Source organism: Anolis carolinensis, chromosome 2 (genome assembly GCF_035594765.1).
Source record: "Anolis carolinensis isolate JA03-04 chromosome 2, rAnoCar3.1.pri, whole genome shotgun sequence".
NCBI lineage: Eukaryota > Metazoa > Chordata > Lepidosauria > Squamata > Dactyloidae > Anolis > Anolis carolinensis.
The window spans coordinates 158992071-159001436 of record NC_085842.1 but is presented as its reverse complement, the minus strand read 5'-3'; the positions used below and the strand labels follow the sequence as shown (position 1 = coordinate 159001436).

Sequence of the window (9366 nt, the reverse complement as noted above, 5' to 3'; positions counted from 1 at the left end):
AGAAGAAGAAAGAAAATAAGAATTAGATTTATGAGGAGGGGGCTGAAATATTCAGAGGTCTTATTCTACTACTCTATGTGACTGTCAAAGTACCCAGCTTCACAATGGTCTGCTTAGCATGGCATCAAGTGACCTTCCAACAAAATTACACATGTGTAATAGTTGAAATCAATGTGCCCAGCAATGTCTCATGAAGCCATGCTCACTGGGCCCCTTTGGCGTAGCCACTGTTGTGGTGCACCCTCATGGCATTTTGAAAGAGGGGCCCTCATGCCCATAAGGAAGGTGCTTTATAGCCATGGAAAAGTGGGAAACTCTGGAGCCATCCTAGATATTAGTTACCCTTGGCTTCCAACTATGTCTACTGCTGGAAGAGGGACACAAAACTACACGAGCTCTTGCTTGATTTCATGTAATAACCTCCCTCCATCCCAGCATTCCTCAGCCCTCAGGAGAAGCCAACGGAGCCCCAGTGGCATAGTGGATTAAAGCCTCATGACTTGAAGGTTGGGTTGCTGATCTGAAAGCTGCCAGGTTCGAATCCCACCCAGGGAGAGCATGGATGAGCTCCCTCTATCAGCTCCAGCTCCATGCAGAGACATGAGAGAAGCCTCCCACAAGGATGATAAAAACATCAAAACATCCGGGCGTCCCCTGGGCAACGTCCTTGCAGACGGCCAATTCTCTCACACCAGAAGCGACTTGCAGTTTCTCAAGTCGCTCCTGACACACACAAAAAGGAGAAGCCAACCAACTCCCTAGAAATATGATGGTATACATTCCCCCCTGCACAGTTTAACAGCAAAAATTAGGAACTGTTCCACCACTACTAAAGGAGACAGAAAATCCATTCTCACACATGTTGGAGTGGCAGCAGCATACCCTCTGAATCTCCTGATTTGGCAGGTAGGGTCCTGGCTAATCCTCTGTTGTCCCAATGTTTCAGCTGCTTTTAAAATATCCCAGTTTCTCTCTCCTTCCCCACCTTCCTCTTTTGTGCAAAAGCAGTTTGCATTCCTTTAACTCAGCAAGGAGGAGGAGAGGAGGGAACAGAATTTTGTTATTCCTTATAGGATTATGAAAAGCAAACTGCAAAAGTCTCTCCTGGCTTGTCTGTTCTTCTCTGTTAATACATTTTGCTATTTTGACCACACTCTTAATGTTTGGCTGCACACGGCCAGGTTTTCATCAGTGAAATGTTAGAGGATATGCTGCTGCAGATCTCTAAAGCACTTTTATGTTCCATGCTCAGAGAAAGGTGGGGTATTTATTAAACAAACAAATAAACAAATAATGCTTCTGGAACATGGCCATACGGCCTGGAAAACTCACAGAAACCCAAACAAATAAGCATCTTCCCAGCCTTTTCCCCCTGCCTGTCCATTTAAACAAACCCTCAGAAGAAAATGAAATAGGACATGCCAATGAAATGAAACCAATTATCTCTCCTGTAGATCTGGTTTCTTTCTGAATTCCTGGGTCTGTAGGTCTTCATAGAATTACAGAATGGGAAGTGGTCTTATTGTTCAGTGAAGGATCTCCAGACTCTTTTTGAAGGTATCCACCTCTCTAGACAATTGGTTTCATTTCTGAACCATTCTTACTATCAGGAAGGTCATTTCAATGTGCAATTAAACTCATGTAAATTCAGACCATTAGACCTGGCCCTGCCTTTGGGGCAGCAGGGAACAGGGCTGCCCTCTCCTCTCTGGTTATTAGAAACTATTTTCATTTTTAAAAGGCTAAGGTAAATGTTTTTCCCTGAAATTAAGTCTAGTTGTGTCCGACTCTGGGGGTTGGTGCTCATCTCCTTTTCTAAGCCAAAGAGCAGGCGTTGTCTGTAGACGCTTCCAAGGTCATGTGGCCGGCATGACTGCATGGAGCACCATAACTACCCCACCGGAGCAGTACCTATTGATCTGCTCACATCTGCATGTTTTCAAACTACTAGGTTGGCAGAAGCTGGAGCTAACAGCAGGAGCTCACTCTTCTCAGATTTGAACCTCCGACTTTTGGGTCAGCAAGTTCAGCAGCTCAGTGGTTTAACCCACTGCACCACTGGGGGTTCCTTTAAAAAGGCTGTTTCTCAGTTAAATTTCACCTAACTGATGCATACATGGAGAAACATACATGTAACCATCTGAAGTGTAGAGCAGGCAGTTGATATGAGGCAAAGTTCAGGAAAGTTCCTTTTTAGGACTCCAGCCTACAGAATTTCCCAGGCTGCATAACAACTTCTAAAACACGTTTTCAAAAAAGGAAACTTTCCAAACTACGTCCTCAAAATGAACAAAAGAGAAAGAGTCAAAACTATGTATGTAGTTTTTCAACTGCTTAATATACATGTCTGTCAGACAATCAAATATTAAGGACAGCTAAGGAAATCAGAATTACTTTAGCAGAGAGATTCACTATAAGTGAACAATTATAACTGTAACTATATTGTAGTTGCTTTAAAGTGCAAGCTGTCTTAGGTCCCAGTTATTGGGGGAGGGGGGGGGAATGTGGGATATAAAGAGCAGATGAGGTAGAGAAGAAAAAGAAGAGGACTCTGTTTTAAGAAAAATCACCTGCCCTCATTGTAATCATGCATAAAAGGTCTCACACATCTGGAGGGGAGGGGTCTGAATGGCCCCAGGCCGCATTAAGCTTTAAACCCAATGCCATCAAAGCTCAGTTATCCATGTATAGAACCAGTAGGCGAATTGATTTGTTTTGGTGCTGGAACCCCGAGGTCTCATTTAATTCACTCACAATACCCCTGATGGAGCACTGTTCACAGAAATTCAAATACTGCCCCTTCCTGGTGGTTCAATATCAGGGGCATGGTGGGAAATCAGACAGTGGATCCCAGACACCCCTTTCCTCAGGGTGGTGTAATTCTTCGTGTCCCACAATGCTCCACAAGCAACACTTTGTCGGGAGCCAATGGGAGCAATTTAAACGATAACTCCCAAATTATGTCATCCATTGGTGGACCGCTGGTAGTAGTGATATTTAAATAGGAGTCAAAGGCATTCATTCATATTCATAAAAATGTTTTTAAAAGGTATGGTTGCTTTTTCAGTTACTTGCAGTGCATTATTGCATTTTCAGTTACTTGCAGTGCATTATTTTTAAGCTCTGGGAAGTGTAGTCCAACACATGGAGAGTGCTAGCCTACAGATAGATCTTGCCTACTTTCATAAGACAGATAAAGGTATGGCTGCTTTTTCTAACCATGACTGTGCTGCCACTTTAACACAGGAGAATAAAGATGATTGGGGATATCGAGCAGTGCTTCCAAGCTATCTGTGGAGAAGTGACTTTTTTTTAACCAGGGTATAGTACCATATCCCCCCATTAACTGACATTCCTATCTTTCTTCTCCAGAAATTCACCAGGACCACCTCCTTGACAGCTTCATTAAACTAGCATTTTAAAGTGGGCACCCCTGCTTTCTTGGCATCTTCCTCTTCCTACAGAACTCTTGAAGATGTATTTTAGAGTAGGACCTTCAGAATTGTCAACTAGAGAGGTTTCCACCTTCCCAAACTACATTTTCCAGAGTTCTGCAGGGTGCCTGCTTTAACACACTAGTCTAATGAAACCCTAAGAAGCACTGCTCATATGTAATACAGTGGGAAATTTTATTCACTCAGATTTCATTCCAGGAACTCTGGTGGGCACCAAAATCTGTAGAGGTTCAAGTCCTATTATATACAATGGTCAAGTAAAACAGTGTCCATTATATAAAATTGCAGCATCAAGATTTGATTTCAGATTTATAAGGTAAATGTAAAGGTAAAGGTTTTCCCCTGACATTAAGCCTAGTCATCTCTGACTCTGGGGGTTGGTGCTCATCTCCATTTCTAAGCCGAAGAGCAGGCGTTGTCTGTAGACGCCTCCAAATTCATGTGGCCACCATGACTGCATGGAGCACCGTTAGCACTCCGTCAGACCGGTACCTATTGATCTACTCACATTTGCATGTTTTTAAACTGCTAGGTTGGCAGAAGAATAGCCAAGAATAGTTAAATCCATGAAAGCAGAATCTGAGTGTAAGGGGGCCAAGCAGATTCAAATTAAAAGGAAAGAGATTCTACCTAAACATTAGGAACAATGTTTTTTGATGTAAGAGTTGTTCAGAAGTGGAATTGGGTACTTCAGGCAATGGAGGACTCACTCTTGGAAGATTGTAAACAGAAGTTCGATGGATGGATGGATGGATAGATAGACAGATAGATAGATATTTGTATCCTGCCGCCATCTCCCCGAAGGGACTTGGGGCGACTCACAGAAAGCATTCAATAGTGCAACAATATACAAATACAACAAAGTATATCAGTTGCAGATTTCCTAATGGCAAAGACTTGGACTAGATGGCCTTTGTGGTCCCATCCAAGACTATGGTCCCATAACTGAAAAGGTCATTCAGTAAATAATTCTTGGTATGTACTGCTATTTACTCATGTTTTCCCCATTCTGGTAGGGTGTGTTGCATGTTTGACTTATTAGGGTTTTTTTTCCTTTTGAAGGGCACATAAGCCTATTCTATTGGCTTGGGAAAATGAAATGGGAGATGCTGGTCGCCTAAACAAGCAGAGTGCTCTTACAGAAGGGCTTTCGCAGTTCTGTATACCCTAAAGGCACCATCCTGTCTGTTCTTGGAAGCTAGCAGAGTCACCCTTTGTTCTTCCTTGGATGAGAAACTGCCAAGGAATATCAGGTGCTATATTTCAAAGGGCAGGGCTGACAAACCCAACTCTGAGTATTCCTAAGCCATAAGCAAAGAAGTGACTTGAAGCCTCATATGTATGTATATATACATACAAAGAGAGGAAGCTTAATACAAGGCCAGCCATGCCAGTTGTAAATGTGCAACCCCCTCTCCCTCCCATCGCCCCCTCCCACTTGGCTCAGCTGCTCCGTAGCAAGCAGGCGGAGGAATGCACACAATGAAGCAATCAGGGCCAGCGCTGGAGGAATGCTAACAGCACATCACCAGCCTCCGACTTAAGTAACTTTAATTGTGCCGGGCTGTTTTCGACCCCTGCCCATGGCTTTCTCGTGCTTCTGATCTAATGAGCAAAGACATTTCAGGAGCCTTGCCGAGGGGGCTCAGCACATTCCAAAACGTGGGGGCTCCAGATTGAGGGGAAGAGTGGGAGGGAGGAGCACAGAGGAGTGTTTGTGTGTCGCTCTGTGTCTGTGCATCCGTCCAAGAACACTGGGCGCATTATGCACAACCAAACCCACACAGGGCTTTGTGGCCGCAATCCTAGGTTTTCAGTGCAGCTCCTTTCCTTGACTCTATTGTTGGTGTGTTTCTGTGGCTGTGTGTCCACGTTCCCTCCCTCCCTCCCACCCCATGCCTTCCTCTTGGCTCTCCCTCCTCCTCCTCCTCTTCTGCTCCTTCACAAAGGCCTCAGGGGGAACGCTATGGAGCGGGATGGGGGAGACCCAAGCGGGCAGGGGAGTGTTGCCATTCAGGCTTTAAGCCACTTTGTGGCCACAGCACAATTAGATTACCTAATGCTTTAATTGACTTATATGGCATTTGTCCTTCCACTTTAGATATCAAACTTACACAAGAGGATTTAAATGGCAGCTTTAACCAGGCTTTCTTCGACATCTTGCTTTCATTTACTCACCATTATAGTAAAGTGCTACAATCAGCGAATATCTGGAGAGAAGACAGAGAGGGGTGTCCCTCCTCCTCCACTCTTACCCCTCCCCATAGACCTAGCCCAATAAATAAATAGAAACGAAATAAAATAAGATACTCAGAAAGAAGAGGGGTTGTTTTTGCGGGGACGACGACAAAGACCAAGTGCTGCCCAGTGAACATTCACTGTCGGCACACAATTTCAAGGGTAAATATACATAGGCAGTGACACAATAGGGGTGAGGGGAAGGGGAAATATTGTTCCTTGCCAAAATGAAAGTGGAATCACCTCCATATCAGGGGCATCAATGGCAGCAAAAGCTATTAAAATAGGAAGCATTTCTTGACCTCTTTAGAAGGAAGGACAGCATTTAAAAGGAAGAGCATATATGGAGCATAAGGTCCATACGGTTATTGTTTGGCAGAGGCAAGGCCAGGGTATTGGCTAGGTTTCTCCAACATGAAAACTGCATGACTGGAAAAAAAATGTGTGCAGCAATTTTTGCCCCCTAGTCTGCTCCTGCTGAAATCAAACCAGCTCTCGATCCAGTGCTGGTTTGTGGTGATGCAATGGGATAAACCCTTATGCTGGCAGGACTGCTGACTGAAAGATCCAAATCCAGAGAGCAGGGTGAGTTCCCGTGTGTCAGCCCCAGTTCCCCATGCAGGAACATGAGAGAAGCCTCCCACAGGATGGTAAAACATCAAACATCCGGGTGTCCCATGAGCAACATCCTTGCAGACAGCCAATTCTCTCACACTAGAAGTGACTAGCAGTTTCTCAAGTTGCTCCTGACATGAAAAGAAATCCAGTGCTATGAAAAAAAACCCTGATGCCTGAATGGCTGGGAAGATGGGTGCCCATCAGATGGGATTCGGAAATAATTAGTGCATGAGTGGTGAGTAGATTGTGGGTATTCATGTGTGTGTGTTTGTATGTGCAAATAGAGCTGTATAGTTCTAGGGCAGAGCTTTTCAAACTGTGTGTCGCAACACGTTAGTGTGTGAGCTGCACTGTGTAGATGTGACGTGCGAGCATAGCGGCAAACCTCTGTGTCTATATGACATGAGCAAAAAATCATATATTTAAAAATATAAATGAAAGGTTTTCATCAGATCTGTTGTAATACATTTTATTATTATAATTTATGTATGTATCCGTATCTCTTATAAAGGGTTGCTTTGACCTCTGGTTTGCTAGTAAAACTGAATTACTGTGTCACCAAATGATGCATGTTTAAAAAGTGTATCAGTAAAATGAAACATTTAGAAAGCTCTGTGCTAGTGCTTAAAGAAGTCTGATGCTGCCTTCCACAACTGTGTAGGTGTCTCATATAAATTGTAACCATTCCTCCCACTTCCAGCCTCATGGCTTTGCGAAATGAGTTGACCCATTAGCTGCAGTAACCATGCCCTTTTGAAATCACCCTCCTCACTGGCTGCTCTGTTAGTCCAGATCTCTCAGGCCACAGCAAATGAACTTAAATTATGCAAATAATATCTATGCAACAGCACCACTGATCTGTCAAAATATTGATGGTTCCTTAGGGAGGTTACATCAGCTCTTTACTAAATGATACAGGGGGAGTTCTTGGAGAAAAACAGTTCCCTAGGAGTGATCCCAAAGGAGAATAAGAATATTCTGAAAGCATACAAGCAAAACAAAAACAAAAACAACTCTAACATGCTTTGTGTTTTGTGGCAATTGGTGCTCTAGCTTTTACTGAACAGTTCACCAAAATGCTTCCCTTTGGACAGGAATTCTATTGAGAGGAAATGTCAAACATTTACTTCAAAATGATCAATAAATACCTTGGAGATTAATGGAAGCAACTGATATTTTCTATTTCATATCCACAAAAACATACATTTGGATGTCAAAACATCGTCAGATGCTCTTTCTTTCCTTTGAATCAGATTCCCAAATATTAAAACAAAACAAAAACAGATCCTGATATGTTTATACCAAAGTGGCTAGTGGTATATTTAATGGGTCCATTCTAATTTAGATTAACGAACAGAATGTGTGCCAGTTTATAGCTATGCTTTCAGAATTAGTGAATTCGGAATGGAAATGGATTGTAAATTACTCATTTCTTCTCTTTGTCAAAATACAAAATCAGTTATATCTCTTCTGATGCAAAATGACATGAGGAGATAGAAAACTTGTAGGAAAATATCAGCCAGAAGAGGGGGGGGGGGGGAAACAACGCCCCTGGTACTAATCTGCTAGGGGAAACTCTAGTCTTCATCATGATGCATAAATACATTGGAATAAATACATTGCTTGCCTACTTTCAACCTAACTCCTTGTTTGTTTTTCTGCGCCTTCAATTTGTTTCCGATTTATGGTGACCCTATGACAAAGCTATCTTGGCTAAATTTATTCAGGGGAGGATGGGCTTTGTAGATGCCAACACCAGGAGGAAATCAAGATGAGAAAGCGAGTTGCACTGAAACAAGTGAATGTGTACGGACAAAACACTTTATGGCAGTGGTTCTCAACCTGGGGTCTCCAAATGTTTTCGGCCTTCAACAGCTGGTAAACTGGCTGGGATTTTTGGGAGTTGTAGGCCAAAACACCTGGGGACCCACAGGTTGAGAATCACTGCACTATGGGGCAAGAACACATTATAACTACAGATTGGTTTCTTTCTGCTTGGCAATAATTTCAGTACTGTCACTGAAAAAAGGGTTCCATTCATTCCATTTGCTGGGCAGTACAAGGAGTGTTTTTTGCTCTAAGGCCTTGATTTTCAATATCTCCTTAGATAACCTCATCTCCATTACATATTCCTCACTTTACTAGCCTCGCAAAACTTTCAAAAATGGAGATTCACAAGTAAAGATTTGGACTTGGATCTTTTTTTGTATACATTTTTATTGTGGTAGATGAAAAAAAAAACATACTATCTTCAAAATGCAACAACTGTGATACACTTATTATTTTCCCAGTCCCACCACTTCGTCATTCCCACCTGTGAACCACCAACCATGACTTCCAACACCGAACCATATGGAACTAGTATCTAACAAAACTCTACCATTACATTAATAAATTTTTCTTGCAGCTATTTTGAAATCTATTTTTGTCTTTTAAAAAAACATACCCAAAGGCAAGTCCCCATTTTCTAACAAACTCTTCATTGTTTCTTTTCTTTAAGCAATTGGAGAGCTTGGCCATTTGGATATCCTCAACTAATTTTTTTTCTCCGGTCCTTAATGAGTAGTTCTTTTTTTCCCTTTTCAAGACTTTGCTATTGTAATTCTCAAAGTCACAAAACTATATTGGCAAATTTATACATCATCTTGACTAATTCCCTCTTGAAACAAGTCCAATAGGCATCTCCAGCATTCCCACCATTGGGTTTTACCAATTTTGGCCATTAATTCAGGAATGATGTAACTTCTATAAAACATTTTATACATGTTTTCTCTAATGGACCTCACTACTGTAAATTTAAATCATTTATTCCAGAGGTATTCCCAGTTATCCAAATCTATATTTTTTATATCCAAATCTAAGTCTCTAGCCCAGGAGATCATTACTGTTTTTATTTGGTTATCTTCCAGGTTTTACTCTATTAGTACTCAATCCTTTATTTTCTTTCTCCAATATATTTTCCAACTCTAAGGATGGAGCAGCCCCATCCTTGTCAGGAGGACAACCTGAGGATGACCTGGGCCCTGCCGCATCCCCTCCCAACCCAACCCGACTC

At 42.3% G+C, this 9366-nt stretch overlaps 1 protein-coding gene across 1 annotated transcript in view; it reads right to left on the bottom strand.

Annotated features, from left to right (window-relative positions):
- The window catches only part of fignl2 (fidgetin like 2), a 77005-nt gene that overhangs the window by 12691 nt on the left and 54948 nt on the right, over positions 1-9366 (bottom strand). The window lies entirely within an intron of this gene.